We start from the raw sequence: 11803 nt of genomic DNA, 5'->3' as shown, positions 1-11803 counted from the left end.
GAGGAAATGCCCTTGAAATGGGTGTTCCAACAAGACAACAACCCCAGACACACCAGTAAGGCTGCGTTCACACGGGCGAGATTTCCGCGCGGGTGCAATGCGGTAGGTGAACGCATTGCACCCGCACTGAATCCGGACCCATTTATTTCTATGGGGCTGTTCAGATGAGCGATGTGTTGCGTGAAAATCGCAGCATGCTCTATATTCTGCGTTTTTCACGCAACGCAGGCCCCATAGAAGTGAATGGGGTTGCGTGAAAATCGCAAGCATCCGCAAGCAAGTGCGGATGCGGTGCGATTTTCATGCATGGTTGCTAGGTGACAGTCTATTCACTGTATTATTTTCCCTTATAACATGGTTATAAGGGAAAATAATAGCATTCTGAATACAGAATGCTTAGTAAAATAACGCTGGAGGGGTTAAAAAAAATAAACAAATAAACTCACCTTCTCCTCTTGATCGCGTAGTTCCCAGTCTCTTCTAATGAGCTGTCGGCTAAAGGACCTTTGGTGACGTCAGATCACATGCTCCAATCACATGGTCCATCACCGTGGTGATGGACCATGTGATTGGAGCATGTGATCTGACATCACCACAGGTCCTAGCCTGTAGTTCATCATTAAAGAAGTAAAGAAGAGAAAGGGAACTACGCGGAGGAGGTGAGTTAATTTTTTTATTTTTTTTTAACCCTCAATTGATCGCCTACTATGCATTCTGTATTCAGAATGCTATTATTTTCCCTTATAACCATGTTATAAGGGAAAATAATACAATCTACACTACAACTAACCCAAACCTGAACTTCTGTGAAGAAGTTCGGGTCTGGGTACCACAGTCGGTTTTTTATCACGCGCGTGCAAAAAACATTGCACCCGCGCGATAAAAACTGAACATCGGAACGCAATCGCAGTCAAAACTGACTGCAATTGCATTCCTACTCGCGCGGGTTTGCCGCAACACACCGGGACGCATCCGGACCTAATCCGGACACGCCCGTGTGAACCCAGCCTAAACGTGCAACATCTTGGTTCCAGACCAACAAGATTGACGTTATGGAGTGGCCAGCCCAATCCCCGGATCTTAATCTCATAGAAAACTTGTGGGGTGACATAAAAAAATGCAGTTTCTGAGGCAAAACCAAGAAATAGAGAAGAACTGTGGAATGTAGTCCAATCATGTACAGCAGTTCTCAGAAACAGTGGTTATATAACTAAATATTAGTAAAGTGATTCAAAGGAAAGCAAAATCTTCAAACATTTTTCAGTTTATATAGTGAATGTTTGAATTTGTAAAGAAGAATACAAACACTGCTATTTTTTTGAACAGTCTAATATTCACTTTTCTTCAAATTTTTTTAGAGGAACAACACAAATTTGATATATTTTTCTTCATGTTTTGATTTGGAATAGAATATGTAATGTCCCCAATGCATTTGTGTGTAGGAAAATTAAGGCTATTAGAAGGATTTTGAGCTTTATTCACTTTTTTAAATACACTGCTATTATTTTGAACACAATTGTATATCAATTATATAGGCATAGACTGATTGTATTGTCACTGGCTGTCATACAATTGCGGACAAGAATAGGCATTTCTATCATAGGGCTGGCCGTGTGCATTCTGCTAAATGCGGAACACGCATGGTCGGTATCCGTGTTCTGTGGATTTGCAATTTGTAGACCACAAAACACAGACGGTCGTCTGAATGTACCCTATATCAGCTTATTATGCACTGTATCTACCTCTCATGTGCGAAGATATCTCCTTCCTTATTGGTGTTTACTCCTTTTAAGCAAATGTGCACTTAACACCAGTATCTATGATTAAGACTCGGTAGAGAGTCGATACACATAAGATCTGTGAGTTTATCCACAGTGTCTGAACTTTGCTTTTATTTATTCATTAAAGTTGAATTTGTTTATGGAAGCACGTGGGAATTTTTCTTCTACCACGATATTCTTTTGACTCTTTCTCTGGGCATCTTCTAAAGTGTGGGTGAACTCAGGGGAGTAGCTATAGGGGGTGCAGAGGTAGCAGTCGCTACTGGGCCCAGGAGCCTGAGGGGGCCCAAAGACCCTTGTGCCACATAAGAAGACACCGGTATTATAGAAAGTGCATGCTGTTCAAGTTATACCTCTGGCTGAAGAGAAAAGGGTTGGGTCAAGAATTTGGCATGAGAGGGGTGCCGTTTTAATTTTTGCCTCAGACAGCACGAAGGCTATGTGCCTTCCTGCCCCTAGCCACAAAGCACTGAGGGAAGGGGGGCCCAAGCGGAACTCTTGCACCAGGGCCCATGAGCCTTTAGCTATGCCCCTGGGTGAGCTGCATAGACTTTATTTGTCCAGGTGTCCCAACTCTCACCCAATGGCATATGTTGGGTAAATAAAGATCAGTCTTCTCAGTTTCAACATACCCAGTCATTTTGTTCTCAGGGAGATATGTGCTGCCAAAGCTGTCTGGCAGCAACTTATTCACTTTTCACAAACCATATGTACGCCCAACTGGGAAGGAGAGATTCAGCCAACAGGTATCTCCTGTGTATATCCAGCCTGAATCCTTGTATACTGAAAGGTAATGCTGTATACTGGAATGACACAGTTACAGAACTCATTTGGAAAATGGATCTTTAGCTGATTTGCAGTTTCACGGCCTAAAGATGCTTGTAAAATTCTACCGGGGAGATTTATAAAAATTAGTAAAAAGGATTAGTTGCCCATAGCAACCAATCAGATTCCACTTTTCATTTCTCAATGCTTCATTGAAAAATGAAAGGGGAAATCTGTTTGTTTGCTATGGGCAACTAAGCCAGTGTTCCTTTTCAGCGGTTTTGGTAAATCTCTCCCTATGTGAGACCAAACAAACAGTTGAATAGACTCAAAAACCTCATCAGACAAACAAATGTATTTTAGATTGTATTTTAGTCATTTTCATTTGTACAGTATAAACATAGGAAGATTCTGAACACATTGTTATGATAGCCTGACATTTATATGAAGCTTCAGGCCTGACAAATATCTGTAGCTTCGAAATTGGGAGACTAAAACTTCCATTTTATAGCAAATAAGAAAGTCATTAAAAAAAAAACTCGGCGGCTGGACATCTGGAGACCTTAACATGCATCCTCTATAAAGTGATCACTTACAAGGTCATGAGGGGTGACACTGACATATTGCAATGGTATTGGACACTTATGAAACCAAAGGGAGGTTACTCAAATATCCCAAACATTTGCTGAATAGGTTACTGAAAGGAACGAGGCCGAGTACATGTCTCAGAGATTAACCAATCAAGAAAGGCCAATTCCGTACGATGGACAGATAAAAGTAATGATGGAGAAGCTCTGGGAGGGCATGTAATTCTTCACTGTGGAGACACTGAAGGTAACGCTCCCAAGAGGACGCATCTTGTGATGCTAACTTAGTGGCCCTCAAGATAAATAATCTGAACATGTGTTGTCCATTTAAAACCCCCTCAAAGCATTGATACTTATTACAGTTTACTAATTAATCAATTGCTCAGTTTCCTCTTAAGATGGATTACAATTGGTGATTTATGTCCTACTATCATGAAAAACCATAAGGGAACGGACACACGGTCAGGTTTCCTGATGCAGTTTTGGGAGCCAAAATCAGGAGTGAATTCAAAAAACGGGAAAAGTCCGGTCTGTTCTGTACACTTTCTCTCCTTTTATGATCCACTCCTGATTTTGGCTTCTAAAACTGCACCAGGAAATCTGACTGTGTGGCCGTACCCTTATGGTTTCTCACGATAGTATATTTGGAGCTCTATAGCAGTAGGACACTCCGTACCTAAATGAGTATGCATGTATTTTCAGTATTGTGAATGTATGATTCTTCTTGTTGCAATTGGTATATTATGAATTTAATAGGTCATCAAAAAATTCACAGATCCATACTATTAAAGGGTCAGGTCCCTGTATGTCTCAGACAGTCCTGGTACCCCTACAACTTCAGAAAGATGGCCTGTCAGGGTATCCAAAGCAAAGTGGCACAGTGCTTAGCTGAACACGTCCTAGCAACTAGTGGTGGTCTCAGTATTTTGTCCCCCACCTATATAACTTCCTTTATAAGGGTGTGTGGCTACTTTTCCTGACAGCAAGCTGGCAGACCAACCCTCTAATTAGCAGTGCCCCTGGCAGTAGTAACTCTTGTAATTCCCTGAAGACTGTACTAATTATGTAAGAAAATAGATCTTTTTGTGGTTCAGTTCACTAAAATCAATTCATCTCTACTGTAATTTCTTTATTATTATTTTTTGCATAACTTAACATTTATTAAACACCTTTATCATGCTAATGTCATAATATGGACTTTTCCTACCCAATTATTGTACTTCCATAAAGGACACGTTGCAATTACTAATGAGTCCAGGATGCTTAACAATATGGAGTTAAAAGCACAGAGAGCAGCTCAGAAACTAAATTTACTGATTACAATATAGATACAAACTATTTAGTAGAATGTCTTTGAGGCATCACAAAATAAAAGGATACATTTCTGTATAACATTAAGTAACAAAAGTATTAATAATGAGTATGAACAGCTTGCTTAGAAGCATAACCCATAATGTAAAAAAAAACTATTAAAAGGGTTGTCTCACTTTTCCATGGTTATGATGACCACCCTATAATCTAGCAGCGGTGGTCGTGCTTGCACACTGTAGGAGAAAGTGACGGCCTATGTGCACTCACTCTCATTTTCTTATACTGTACAAGCATGACCACCGCTGCTGGATTGCAGGGTGGTCATAACTAGATATCAGCGAAAAACCACTTCAAAACTTGCAACCGAACTCGGCTTCAGTTCTGAGTGGTACCTTGGAACCGAAGCCAAATTCAGTTACAAGGTTTTTCACTGTAATAATCAATTATCGAAGTTATTCAACGAAGTCTCACGCGACTTCGTGAATAATTTACTTAGGCTCATCAGAGCCCATACATTCTAATACTGTATGGAGATGAATCTCCGTACAGTATTATAACGAATTTTTGAGCTGAGTGACTTTGAGTCGCTTCCCTCTTCTCTAGTCACAACCCCTGGAAACAAACAGTGTATAATGTGATGGGAAAAATGAATGAAGCCAGCAAAGGAGGTAATATGGACAATAACAATACATTAGTAACTGCCTTGTATTAACTTTCTCTACATGATAAATGCCATTTGCTGAAGTGACACAACCCTTTAAATTTCACCTTCTACCATCTTTGTTTTTTTTTCATTTCCTCCTGACGCAGCCATTAAAAGAAAACTTGGATCAGTAAATTGTGGTCCAATGTACGCCTGCACATAATCACCCCTATAATCTGCAAACGTGAGACATCAAAGGGGGGCTGACAGTGCAAGTTGGTTTTGAAATATGATCATATCATAATACCATAGATCGCTGTAGGTCTTGCGAAATGAAAAATGAGGTATTAATCAGAGCTGGTGGTGGGTGTAATGAAATTGAGAATGAGTTATTAGGCTGAGGGTAAAACTGTGGATTCACTTCATTAGAGGAATATTGAAGGACTGGAGAAGAGTTTACATTGTGTCTGGGTGTTCATGTGAATATTTCCAACAGATTGACATAAATTGGTAATGTGTGGTCGGATTAGAAGGCAGAGAAGGATGAGGGTTATGTTTACACCCTTTCGGGGCCAGCGATTTGACAATATTTTGATAATTTTTCTCCTCGGATTCAGGGGCCCTGGGTCAGTTCTCTAGATAGGAGTTTATAAATTGTGTAATATAGGCTCCAGAATCATAATATTATAGTTTGGAAGGAATTTTGAAGTAAAGTAAGACATTTGTCTTGTTACATAATAATCATATTAAATAAGAAATTAATCCTAATTTTACAAATCCTGGGGGAGTAAGAGAGATCTTATCTAGATTGAAAATAAACCTCTGCAAGTACAATGAATGAATATCTCACTACAAGAGGATAGGGCCTATGCATGGCGTGGTTTCATATGAAGACTCAATTTGCAAACTCTACTCTTTTATTAAAGTGCAACTCAGTGTTAAATATCTGGTCTTTGAGCCGCCATACCAAAATAAATTCCCAATGCTGTATATAACAATATATTCTAGAAAGATTTTGTCAAAATTGATTAAATAGAAGAAGTTGTCTCAGGATAGACATTGGTGGCACAATGCTAGTACACAGTATGCCAACATTTACTGCCTACAAGGAAAGCTAAATGGAGCCAACAGGAGATGGAGTTGCAACGTCACTGTTACTTATTTTTAAAGGATTAGGCCGCTTTCACACAGTCAGTGATTTAGTCAGTGTTTGATCAGTGATTGTGAGACAAAACCAGGAGCAGGTGAGCGGAAAAACTTTCCATTAGGCTTCATGCACACAACCGTATTTTAGGTCTGCGTACGATCCACAAAAAAGGCAGATCGCCATTTATGTCTATGGAGCCACAAAAAAGACGGACATCACATGGATGTCATCTGTGTGCTGTCTGCATCCGTGCAGCCGTTCTATAGGGCATGTCCTACTCTTGTCCATTTGGCTGAGAAGAATAGGCATTTCTACAATAGGCCCCCACGGAAAGTAAGCGATGCACATGGCCAGTATCCGTATTTTGCAGAACTGCAAAACAGCAATGGACGTTTGTAGAAGGCCTTACACCATATCTATGCTGCGGTTCCGACAGTGCCTGGGTCTCCGCCATGCTCCACTTCCTTCTCCTCCCTTGACATGGCAGTAAATCGCTGGGAATGCCCCCAGCCAATCACTAGCTGTGGTGGGTCATCGCTGCAGTCATTGATTGGTAGAGCAGCACAGCCGTTTTCTGTAGTGTCGGGACATAAGAAATGATTGGAGTACAGCAGGGCAGTGGGGGATCGGCCAGATGAAAATAAGCTAATTTAATTAGTGCAATACTTTTTTTACCGGTAAAACCAGGGGCATAGCTATAGGGCAGGGCCGGCCAACCTGCAGCTCTCCAGCTGTTGCAAAACTACAACTCCCAGCATGCCCAGACAGCCTACAGCTATCAGCCTACAGCTGGGCATGGTGGGAATTGTAGTTTTACAACAGCTGGAGGGCCGCAGGTTGGCCAGCCCTGCTATAGGGGAAGCAGCTACTTTGGGACCAGAACTCAGAGACCCAGGAGAAATAAAAAAAAAAGTAAAAGACAAATCCTGGACAACCCCTTTAAAGTTCTTTAATGCAGTCATGCAGTGAGGAGGGACACAGGTCTCAAGATCCCTGTTCTAGTGATCAATGGGGTCCCAGGAGTGAAGCACCCCAGGAAACAGACATTTGTCGCCTATCATGTGGATGGGTGATAGACGTCCTTTGTGGGATAATCCCTTCAACACAAAATGACAACATGATTCTGGTTTTCCTTTTCTGATGATTTGGATTTCCCTCTTCTGCTTCAATGCACGTCTGTTATTTTGACTTTTTAATACCAGAATAGCAGCAGGCATAACACTAATGAGGCCGATTGTGGTAAGAGCTGATGCCTGTGGTGAGGTTCCTCAAGGTCATCAGATGATTTCTTGGTCACTGGAATTCCTAAGGGAGGAATGGAAACACTTAAAACTGTAAACTGACAAAGAGAGAAAAACATCTGCGGCAAATACACAATATAACAAGAGAATAAAAGATGTTTTATTGAATGTAAAATATATGTTTCACATATGGGGAAATGGAGAAGAAGCTTTTTTTGGAGATGAAGTAAAGCTTGAAATATCTAAGTTTATCATCTTAAAAGGGCTCCCTGCTTTGGACAATCCCTACTTGATAGAAATGTGCATTTACAATAAACCTATCACAGAGTGTCCTCCTTTTCGGGACCATCAATCTGCGGTAGGGAAACCTGGATGGAAGTATAGTGATTCCCTGCAGCACCAGCACCGGAGAACTTTAGCATTACACAGTTTGCATCGAGATCAGTGTGCTGCCTGGATAAGGCTACATGCACACAATCGTTTTTTGTTTCCGTGTCCATTTCGTTTTTTCTGCGGATAGGATGCGGGCCCATTCATTACAATGGGTCTACAAAAAATGCGGATAGCACACCGTGTGCTGTCCGCATCAGTATGTCCGTTCCGTAGCCCCGCAAAAAAAATAGAACATGTCCTATTCTTCTCCGTTTTAGGCATTGTTACAATAGATCCGCAAAAAAAACGGATGGCATACGGATTTCATCCGTTTTTTTGAGGATGCGCAATTTGCGGACTGCAAAGCACATACGGTCGTGTGCATGTAGCCTAATACAGGACAGGGGCATCCTTCAGAGAGACACTCTTTGTTACTGGTTTCCTCTCTGGCCTAGAGATGAGGATGCTGAACAGAAGACCCCTTCTATTAATTCAGAACTCCCTAATGGTGCGGCTACACGGAGCGGCTGTGATCTGCTCAGGTTGCGGCACTGCTGCGATCAAGAACTGTGCGGTAAATTAGCTGCAGGAAGACCGCACTGTATAGTTTGTCTTCATTGCTAATAGCTGCGCGGTATTGAATACCGCTTGGCCATTAACAGTGAATACCAACTATACAGTGCGGTCTTCATTAGTTAAATGAAAGGAAGCTGCAGCTAATTGGTGGTGTGATTCTTAACCGCAGCACAGCTGCAACCGACCAGATCATGGCTGCTCCGTGTGGCCGTACCCTAATAGAGTATGGGTTTTTGTATATTAAACTATCAATTTTTCAGATTTTTCATTTTTTTTCCATATAATGCATACACCTACAAATAACACCTCTCATTTTATATCTCAGTTTTCATTCCCATATATCGCACCCTCTGCGCTCCCCTCACCCCTTTGAACTCCACATCCTGCATCACTTCTCATTAACTACTTATTGAGACTATTTCCTCCAAGTTACCTATCAGTGGCTTCCAATACATATTTACCTCTCTTTTTTAAGCCATTCTTCTAAAATAGATTTAATAAATCCCTTAAGATGATGATGGAGGGGTCCAGGTTGTCCATTGGTTGAGAATGCAGAATGTCTTTTTTTTACTGCCATTATGGTAATTAGAGATGACCGAATCGACTTCGGATGAAACATCCGGAGTCGATTCGCATAAAACTTTGTTATAATACTGTACGAAGCAAGTGCTCCGTGCAATATTAGAATGTATTGGCTCAGATGAGCCGAAGTTATTACTTTGTGAAGTCTCGCAAAACTTCGGGTAATAACTTCAGAAATTAATCTCTACTGTTAAAAAACTTTTATTGGGCATGGACACACACAGTGGTACCTTGGAACTGAACCTGAGTTCGGGAAAAGGTTTTTAACAGTAGAAATTAATTTCTGAAGTTATTACCCAAAGTGTCAAGAGACTTCGCAAAGTAGTAACTTCGGCTCATCTGAGCCAATACATTCTAATACTGTACGGAGCGCTCGCTCCATACAGTATTCTAACAAAGTTTTAATGCGAATCGACTTCGGATGTTTCATCCGAAGACGAATCGCTCATCCCTAAAGATATTGAGTAGAAACAAAACACTTTTTACTTTATTAAAGGGGTTTTCCTCGATTTTTTTAACTGATGATTAGGCTTGAGCGAATCGAGCTTCGGATCATAGATCTGAAGTCAATTAGTTCTAAAACGTCATTTTTAATTCTGTTTCTGTACAGTATTGGCTCCGTGTAGGCAAAGTTCGTATCGCCTGAAGTCATGCAAGACTTCAGTGAATTACTTTGGTATTCCGATCTGCTTCTTTAAAGGGATTCTGTCACCTCCTTTTACGATTTTAAGCTGGCACCATCGCTATGTTGACTAAAGTAGCTTATTTCCCGGACTCTTCTTTTTACTTTATTTCGTTTAGTAGTTTTGATGTAAAAGCGATTTTTATGTTATGCTAATTAGGGTCCAAGGTGCCCAGAGGGGCGTTTTTCTCATTCTCCGGTGCCCAGTGACGCCCCCCCTGCAGTGCCCAAGAACGCCTCCTGATACTCAAAACACCTCCCACAGCCCGGCAAACGGTTCTGCCCCCTCCCCACGTCATAATCTACCTTATAGATATGCCCCGTCCTCCTTCCTGTCTGCGGCCAGAAAACTTGCGCAGGCGCAGTACCGACGTCCTGAGGGCAACAGCGCTCAGGTCACATCACTGGGCTCGGCGCATGCCCAGTGAGACTTTTGAGGCTGTTGCCCTCAGGAGGTTGATGATCGCGCAGGCGCAGGCTGCAGGCGGTACTGCGCCTGCGGGAGTTTTCTGGCCGCAGACAGGAAGGAGGACGGGGCATATCTATAAGGTAGATTATGACGTGGGGAGGGGGCGGTACCGTTTGCCGGGCTGTGGGAGGTGTTTTGACTATCAGGAGGCTGTCTTGGGCACTGCAGGGGGGCGTCACTGGGCACCGGAGAGTGAGAAAAACGCCCCTCTGGGCACCTTGGACCCTAATTAGCATAACATAAAAATCACTTTTACATCAAAACTACTAAACGAAATAAAGTAAAAAGAAGAGTCCTGGAAATAAGCTACTTTAGTCAACATAGCGATGGTGCCAGCTTAAAATCGTAAAAGGAGGTGACAGAATCCCTTTAAAAATATTTTAAAATAGGAATCCGAAGATGGCTTTGGTACCGAGGTACCAGCCTGTACTTCGGATCCCTATCCATAATCTGAAACTTGATTCGCTCAAGCCTACTGATGATCTATCCTCTGGGATCCTGGGACACTCGGTACCCCCCCCCCACCGATCAGCTTTTTGAGAAGGCTCTGGAACTCGCATTAGTACTATGGCCTTCTCTCAGCTCACCAAGCACATCGCCGTACATTATACAGCACCTGTGCTTGGTATTGCAGCTCAGCCGCTTTCACTTCAATGGCGCTGAGCTGCACCTAGGCCGCTTGACCGATAAATGTGACATTAGAAAGCCTAGGAAAAGCTGCGAGGAGGCTGCTACCCTATTGTGAGCGCCGGTGCCTTCTCAAACAGCTGATTGGTGGGGTTCCCAGATGTCAGACCTCCACCAATCAGATACTGATGACCTATCCATAAGATAAGTCAAACCATAAGATCAGTTAAACATACTCAGAAAACCTCATATATCAACTCCTTTATGAATTCGGCTAATTACAAACTGTAACAAAAAAATTTAACTTCTAATTTTTACTCTATACATCTTTATGAAATAGTTTTTATGGGACTTTCAGATATACATACATACTTTTTTTTTTTTTAAAAAGGCTACATATTGCAGTGCTTAAAGTTTATGTGTCACTGTACATGGCCCATGTTGGAAAGGCATTTATAAGATGCCCAAATGTATCGCTTCTCTGCCTTTTGGTTAAGATCAAGTGTAGTATCTGTTCTTATCAGTTTAATATCTGATATGTCTCCTATCTGGGGAGAATATATTAAATGGATTTTTAGAACAGGGAGATGGAAAAACAGCTTGCTCCACCACCAGAACCTCCAGGACCAGTGCACCAAAAAAATTACTTGAACACATGCATGTTTTTTAAAGAATGCATTTTTTTTTTTAGGAAAATCCAGATATGGCTGTGTGTGGGAGACCTAAGTTAGGGATAATTTACGTAATCAGGCTCCATTTTAGTGAATGTTACATATAGATGCTATAGACTGATAAAATGTCCACACTGACTACAGCTTACTTTGTTAACTGGGGTATATGTAATTAAAGGGGAAGTAAATCATAATCTCATATCCAGCATTTCAGCAACGAAGGTCCCCAGTGCACTAACTGAAGAAAACCAGGTCAGCTTAAGAGGATGGGTGGATCCGCCTGTAATAAAAGCTATAACCATACACAAAGGAAGATCCCATGTTCCCTTCCCGAGGCCTCTCTTATTCT

General features: G+C 41.7%; 1 pseudogene; it reads left to right on the top strand.

Moving 5' to 3' along the window:
* The first annotated feature begins 11255 nt into the window (after nucleotides 1–11255).
* Nucleotides 11256–11405, top strand: LOC121009077 (annotated as a pseudogene).
* Nucleotides 11406–11803: the final 398 nt, after the last annotated feature.

Source organism: Bufo bufo, chromosome 7, assembly GCF_905171765.1.
Source record: "Bufo bufo chromosome 7, aBufBuf1.1, whole genome shotgun sequence".
Taxonomy (NCBI): Eukaryota; Metazoa; Chordata; class Amphibia; order Anura; family Bufonidae; genus Bufo; species Bufo bufo.
Note: the sequence above shows the minus strand (reverse complement) of the source record. Positions and strands in the feature narration are given on the sequence as shown.